General features: G+C 35.0%; 1 long non-coding RNA gene across 1 annotated transcript; it reads right to left on the bottom strand.

Moving 5' to 3' along the window:
* Positions 1-200: 200 nt before the first annotated feature.
* Positions 201-8376, bottom strand: LOC124385062. The gene is made up of 2 exons (XR_006925675.1): positions 8228-8376; positions 201-504 (listed from the first exon to the last, which is right to left on the bottom strand). It is a non-coding gene; the product is annotated as an uncharacterized LOC124385062 (long non-coding RNA).
* Between the last annotated feature and the right edge of the window lie 314 nt (positions 8377-8690).

Here is an 8690-nt window from a genome sequence, read left to right on the forward strand (position 1 = left end):
GACAATAATGTGTGTTCCTTAAGTGAGCTCAGGCAAATTCTCAGTTTTTCTTATTATCCTATTTTGCGGTTAGCTGTACTCTTTAGAGCTTCACATCATTATTATAAAAATGACATACTATTATTTAGCTTTAAGAGACAAACATGGTGAAGAGTCACAGTACATAAACATATACATATAAACTGTGCATACAATAAGTATTGAATAAGCATATATTTAATACAAATTGACCATCATTAAACAGAGCAGTCCAATAGCTGACATTTGCCGCTTAATCTTCATTTTTGGACAAGAGAAGACAAATCAAGAGAGAGTCTTTTTTGGTAGTCAACCAGTCTGCTAACATAAACATGACTTAAAAATAAAATCTGTCCTTTAACCAAGTGGTGGTAGAAATAAAATATTGGATCAACTCTCAGTAGTTTCATATGAAAGACTTGAACTTCTGGGTCAACTTATAAATAAGCATGATACAGCAGTCATCAGGCAGCAGGTGCAAATAGCCTGTGGGACAGAAACTCATGTGAGGCCTTTACTAGTCCCATTGGTTGCCATGCACTTTGGCTCTTTATTATATTACAGTAATCCCCCGCTTTACCGCGGTTCAAATCTCGAGCCCCCGGTTTAACACGGAATTGCATTTGCCACATACCTAATGTGTTCCGCTTGATAGAACGATAGACCAAACGATAGACCAAAAAATTTATAGGGAATAGTTTTTATCGGGTTTTATGTTTAAATAATACAATATATTAATACAAATATAAATATTAATTATAAAATGAAGTAAAATGTTAATACAGTACAGTACTGTCTACATAAAATAAAATTTTTGGGGTGGCTTCCGTTTATCGCGTTTTTTAATTTATTGCGGGCGGTTTTGGAACGTAACCACCGAGATAAACAGGGATTACTGTATTAGCATGGGCAAGAAGCAGGCCAGATACAATCATCTGCATATTGCCTATTTAACCGTACTCCAGAGTGAACAGTCAAAATGCTCAAAGCACTTAAAGGGCAGCAGTACAAAAATAATATATTTAGTGCCAGTGGGATTTGCCTGCATAAATTAAAAAATAAATAAGCACTTCAATTCACACCATGTTCTAATATTCACTGTAAGTTTTGATGTGTTTTCACTGCTCTAGTCAGAAAAATAAATACTTGTCATAGATATTGGATCACAAATTGTCTCCTCAGTAGAAAGGTAGTAAATACACAGAAAATGTAATATTACATCAATAAATATGAGGAAAGAAACATTTCTTTTATCAAATTTGACATTTGTACAGGTAGGTTGGTAAAATACACATGCTGAAAACTCAAGGGACAAGACTGTTATTCATAGAGCTTCTGAATGCCAATGATGCTGATTCATTGTTTGTTTTTGTGATTCAATGACCCTAGAAACAGAGAATAAATCTAATCAAATCTGTTCCGTTGATCACTACTGAGTTGGCACTAGTGGTGCCATGTGTTCAAGTCTCTTTTTCTTATGTACCATGAACAGGTGAACTGCTAATCAGTGGTGCATGATTGCCACCTGCTGTGCCGGAGTGGAAATATGAGTATTGCTTTGAAATGTGCTGCAATGCAGCATGTAAAATACCTTGCTAGAAATGATCAAATAAAAGTAATATGTTAATCATCATTTTAATATGATAAAATATAGTTTTATTGCAATAGAAAGATTTCTATATATAGTTGACACAAAATGGAATGTGAGAGTTTTTATTTGAGTGGATTGATACGTACGAATGCTGTTCATAGACTTCAGTTCAACATTCAACACTATTATTCCTCAGCACCTGATTGGGAAACTGAGGCTGTTGGGCCTGAACATTTCCCTCTGTAACTGGATCCTGGACTTTTTGACTGAAAGACCTCAATCAGTCCAAAATTACAATCACCTCCAACCTGGATGGAGAGTACCAAATACCTTGGTGTTCACCTGGTGGAGAACCTCACCTTTTCCCTAAACACTGGCTCCATAATAAGGAAAGCTCAGCAGCATCTCTACTTCCTGAGAAAGTGAGGAAAGCACAGTTTTCTTACAAACTTCTACAGAGGGACCATCTAAATCATCCTGAGCAGCTGCATCAGTGCCGGGTTTGGGAATTACACCGCATCGTGGACACTTACACCACACACTTACACCACACATTCAACCCAACATGTTTCTTTCTATAAGCCAGCAGACTTCACAACATGAAGTAACTGGATTATTATACAGAAACAATCAATGGGTCAAAAACTGCTGTTTGCACACTTCTGTTGAACCATAAATTTACATCCAACCAAATGTTTAGATGTACAGTATTTATTTTTGATTTGTATATGGAAAATCCATATGCACAACCTTATGTACTCTATTGGTCAGCGCTACTGTGTTACTGTTTTTCTGTCTCATGTCTCTTATTTGTTTTTGGGTTTTTTTGCACTAAGTGTTGCACAGGTGCACTTTGTGTTGTTAGTTTAGAGTTCTGTGTAGTTTTGTGTTTCTTTTGTTCACTTATGTTGTTTAATGTAGCACCTGGGGAAACGTTGTAGCACCTGGGTCCTGGGGAAACGTTGTTTCGTTTCACGGTGTACTGCACTGTATATGGTTAAAATGTCAATAAAGCCGACTTGACTAATATTAAGATTTGTTTATTCCAAATATGACATTTTTTGAATATTATGAAAACTAACCAGAGCAATATTTATTATATATTTCAATAAAAGTTAAGCAATGCTTCTATGCACATTTGTGAGCAATATGCAATTCCCAATGTGAATTTTGCTGACTATAATGTGATGACTGTAACCATATGCTGGCTATTAATGAGGCTTTGAAATATGTTTAAAGAAACTGATGCTTTTTTTTTTTTTTTACAGCATGAATTGCATATTTAAGGTTTTCCAAGACATCTTGGTGATCTGATTTTTGACTCAGGATCATGGTCAAATTCATGTTCTTCCTTTGGAATTATTTTGTTGTCGGACTTGAACTGATTGTCTGTGACTGTTTAAGATATTTTGAATAAAAGACCATGAACCCACAAATACTCAATGTGGCTGCCAATTATGAGCCAAACCTATTAGATGTCAAAAGGCAATGAATAACTAACAACACTGACCCTTTGTTGATTAGTCTGGGGAACCCTGCTTTAAAAATTAAACCCTCAAATTATCATTTAGTTCTTCAGATTAAAGCACAGTTTTAAACTATTCAAAAAAGTACAGCAACTGAGAGTTACAGTTAGATAATGTTACTCAGTGATGACAGATTCTTTCACAGCAAAGCATTTTCTGAACAATGAACCTACCCCTAGTCAAAAGTCAAACATTTGATCTGGGGAACACATGTAACTTTAAAACGATCTTTTGTTAATTAATTTCCCCAATAAAATTGTGTGAGAATTCAGAGGATCATTTAGGTGATTATTGGGCATCTTTAAAAGAATATCTAAATTCTTATAATTTATCATCAGTTTCTCCACATTGCTGCCGTTTTCCAACTTTACTAACATGCTGACTCACTCACTCACTCAGACATCTCTTTGACAGACACACCCACTGACTCACTTACTCACACACAGACATTTAGCTAAAAACCATCCACAATTGTCAATGAAACATGCATAAAATTAATGATATTTTATGCACAATATTTTAATGATAAATTATGAAACTCATATTCTGGCTGATGTGTATGTTGCCTAGTCTAATTCCAATCATCAACAGTAAACAGAGATAAGCAAATTCAGACACCTAATCTGGCACCAACAACTGATTGGATAATTGCGTGAATGAGAAGGTGTATAGTTTTTCAGTACAATGAGTGTATACACCAGATTTTCTAGTGGGATTTTCAGCTCGTTATACAGTGTGGCATGGCAAAAAGAACAATACTGTAAGATGTACAGTACCTTTATTAGATACAATTTAGAAACTAAATTAAAATGGGGAAAAAGCTCAAAACAATTACTCTACAAATAATAGCTTATACCTGTACTGTTCAAAATGCATACCTGCTGCTAACATCAAAACAAAATGTACTCTCTCCTTATCACATGATCATACAGGTGATTTAAGATATTAGTTGTCTATAAGATTAGCTATTAGTTACAGAGATAACTTCTGTTGTGCATGTACTTGACCAGTTATTTGTATGCAATAATGTCTATGTCCACAAGAGAGCACTGCAACATGTGAGATACCTGATTTAAGTCTCTCACATGATTCTATTTACTATACTATGGCACAAGCCCAATGTAATTAAAACAACGGTTTATTATTTAGAAAGTGAACAAACACAGAATTAATTTGTAATAAATATAAATCATCTTTTCACCTTACTGACAAACAATAAATAGCATAAATTATCAATTATATGTACTCATATATTTACTTTTAAAAGAACATATGCCATTAATTAAAACCTTGAACAATACAATATAGCAAAAAAAAGTTTCTAAACTTAAAACTCTTTTATGCTGAGGATTATAGTGGCCAAGATATAATATACATTGCTATGGTTATGAACAAGATAAATTTCCTTTACCAGAAAAAAAAGAACAAACCTCAAAATGGTCTTACAAAAATTCCTACTAAAGGAGAGAAACAGGAGAAAAAACAAAACATATTGTACAGTGTTTGAACACCTGAAACTCACAATCACATGATGCATGTGAGAGTGGTTAGCCAGACCCTTTCAATTCTAGGAGCATTAGCCACTGGCCTGTGAGTAATTTGGAAACATTCATTCTACAGTATAGTTTGTTTATAAGCATGCTTTTCCATCACATGCACACAATCACTTTAACAAACATGACTTTGATTTTGCATACACATGCAGTCAGTATTGTCTTGGACTGTAAATTACTTTAAACTGATTTTTTAAAAGGTATTTTATACTTCAGACTAGTAAATGTGAAAACAATTAAATTCTTGGAAAACTGACACTCAGCCTAAAATACAAGTAAAAGATGCACCATGAAGAACATATTTCTAAAATATCCTAATTAATTAGATCAATTAAAGCAGATTAATTAAAATTATTTTTTTTATGAGAGATTTGCTTGGATAGTTCTTGGGCTTAGTCAACTGTTTATTTTATTTTTGATTGTCTCACTTGCTCGTACACATGCATGTGTGCTTGCACAACAGCTCGGAGGGCAAAAGTGGAGACCATCTGAAACTGTTCACCAGGATCTTGCTGCCTCACACTGTTCTGACTTCAAAAGAGAGAGAGAGAGAGAGAGAGAGAGAGAGAGAGAGAGAGAGAGAGAGGGTATGGTTGGGGAACTACAAACTTTTTAATTTAATTTAATTTCACATTTCAGGTTAAAGTTCAGTCACACAAATGTGTTGAAATGCATTTTTATCTAGTAACAAACACTTATCGAAATGATTGCTTACGAACATATTGCTATAAAATTTGTGCTAAATGATGTGCACAGAAACAATTCTACCATTTTATACTTGATTAGCCACACTTACTGTACTATTGGGAGACTGTTCAACTATGACACTGTTTAGAACAATGCTTCAAAGAAGTAAAGATAAAGTTTAATTTAATATCAGAGAAATAAAATATTATAACCCATTTTTTTACATTTAAATTCCGCCTGCCTGAAATACATGACTTATTACACTCATTCTTCTTTGGTTATTATGGAGCTACAGGTGTCACTGTATTGAAAAAAGGGAACTGAATATCTAGGGTAGCGGAAGGGTGACAAAGAGCTGCTTAGAAATGCTGGAAATATCACCGAAATGTGGTAGAGGGCTGTCTTAAGTTAATTCCAAAGTAAAATGTAAACTATGTAAACACAGTGTACTTATGAAACCTAATTTAATTTAAATATTTAAAATCATTAAAACTATTTCTCGCCTGTAAAAAAAGAGATTGCCAACTACCCTTTTCAGAACAGTTGTCTAAGCCTCTTCTGTCTATACAGTATACCGAGTTTCTGAATTGAACAGGGTATTGCCCTAATATGCTACAACAGAAAATACAAAAAAAGCAGACTTTGTTGAATCTCCTCAGAATTTGTTGAATCTCCTAGGAGAAAAATACTGGACATGCGTTAAACTAAAATATACTGCTATGAATGAAGATAAATAAATTAAACAAATGGACAAAAGCCAAATATACTTCCTGTAATTTTCCATTAGCTTTTGTTGTTAGCTTAGCAGTGCCCAGGCCATGGCTAAGACTGGCTCTGTGGCTGCCATACTGTTCAGTGTAGCTATTCACCTACATGCTTGTACCACTCTTTTAAGCCAATTTGAACAGGAGTTTATATTCACAAATTAATTATCACATAAAGTTTAGCTGTTGAAAAGCTCAAACAAAAATTAGCATTATGAATTTTTACAATAAAAAGCTCAGGGCTTTCTGCAGGCTACCCTGCAGTTCTTCTGCTCCAACCATGTCAAATTATTGTCATGCTGAAACAAGAGACATTGTAAATGCTTCACCTTACAAAAACATATAACTGTGTGCTTCCATCTTTGTGGAAGGTTTGGGATAGGTGCCACTACTAGGTGTGATGTTTAGGTGATATCTGTTGACCATAAAGTGAAAATACCTGGAATTTGAATAGCAGCTGGACAATTGTCAGATCCATGCTGTTATTGTAAATGTATTCTACTTAGTGTACTATACACATCTGAATTAATATACTAAAAAATGGCAAGTATGTGGCATATATGTATAACAGGAATATGGATTTTTTTTTTTTAATAATGGCTAGTGGCAGAAAGGTGAACCAATCTGTTGAACTTATTTACCACAGTAAAGCTGATAAGGTGGTTTTACCCTTAGGAGGTTTTGTAAAGGCTGACTGTGTGGTGCATGTGGAAACAATCTGGGATGTATGATCCTGACCTCTCTCCACTGCTTTATAGACCTGCTTCCTGTTGAGCCTGAAAAGTTTAGCATCTGTCTGGCTCACAAACATTATTTAGAGAGATCACTTTATTAGGCAAATAATCACTTTGTTGCACGTGCTAAAACAACGATCCAATAATGGCAAGGATGTGGTTGCGTTAGTTAGAAACAACACACACACATACACATACAATGTTGCTGTTTTTTCCATTACCCTGTGTAATACTGTGTATAAATGGAACTGTACACAGACAATTTAAACGAGAAATTAAACAAAAATAAAAATATCAAATTAAAATAACAAATCAAAATTTTCCTTGGAAATGACTGAATTAAATGTCAGATAAGCTGGCTCACATTTCAGTCCTTTCCAGTGGCAGACAGATTTACATTTCACATTGGATGTGACAGAACTTGGAAAGCTCTGCTGTCAATCGAACATGGGGTGAAATGAGGACTTAAGGTTGCTCCTCTCACAAATATGTTTGGATAAAAGCATCAGATATAAACAAGGATTTAAAAACCATGAGCCAATCTCATAATGGCAGTTGCTCAAGGAATTTGTTTACACATAACTGTTTTGCAGGCAAAGATTTTAGATTCAAAATGATTTGAAAATGGTTCAATCCAAATGAATGAACAACATGCTAATCTATGAACTCATACTAGTTTACTTTTGCCTTGATGACTCACATCCTCTGAAATAAAAGTGTTTTAATAAAGTGTATTTTTCTGTATAATAGCCACTAATCCTTTATGACTGAAAGACTCATTTCCTGGACTGCCATTTTGGCATTTTTTTTGTTATGCAGGCCTACTTCAGATGAATTGTGCAATGCCTCTGTTTATGCAGTACAAAAAACAGAATGCTAGAGAGTGCATTTGGAAAGCACATTGAATCAGTGTGTTGGCTGACTGAACATTGCACTGTGTGTTATGTGGTCATGTAATGAATTTCTCTAATCTAATGTACATGTGAAAACAATCAACATTGCAAGAATGTAATCACATAATGGAAGGAATGCATTACACACAACCCCACCATACACTACAGAAATCTTTTTAGTCAACTATATTCACCAGTTTCTAGAGGCAACTACATATGAAACTTATGTCTGAGGTGACAAAGACAATAAGAGAAGTCGTTTTTTAATAGAGCAAAAGGATTCAGCCGCATATGGGACAGCTTGATACAATTACTGCTTATATTTACTAATATATAATCTTTGGACTATTTGGTGCTGCATTGTCAAACATCTTTTTATGCATCACTATACTGTGTTGAGTACTATACGGGATTTTCAGACCCATAAGCCTCAGGGCAGTGTGTTTGAATGTGAAACTGACCTCCAGCAGAAGTGCAATGGAGTAGCTCCAGATGCTTCTACAGTCCTGACTCCCCCGGCATGAAATTCTCTCCCACACACTTGTGCTTCCACCAGAAGGCCTTGTCCCCTCCCACTCTACCAGCTCCTTCTCCATTACCTTTTTTGGTGAAAATGCTGAAAGAGAGAAGGGGAGGAAGACATGAACCAATGCAGGGACGAGCGAGTAGCTTGAATCAGCCTGTGTGTGTGTGCGCGCGCGCGAGTTTCTATTTCTCATGAAGGTGATGAAACAGCATAGTCAGCAAAGACACACATACACACATAAATCAATCTGTGATGGGGGGAAAAAACTTCCACATTTGTGATAGCAGGTAAGAAAAATCTGATTTAAGTGATGAAGGGGAGATTTTATATTTGCACAATACTGTTCCCTATTTTTTTTTTTTTTTTACAAACTAAGTTTTAGGTTTATGTGGATTGGT

Source organism: Silurus meridionalis, chromosome 4 (assembly GCF_014805685.1).
Source record: "Silurus meridionalis isolate SWU-2019-XX chromosome 4, ASM1480568v1, whole genome shotgun sequence".
NCBI classification, from domain to species: Eukaryota; Metazoa; Chordata; class Actinopteri; order Siluriformes; family Siluridae; genus Silurus; species Silurus meridionalis.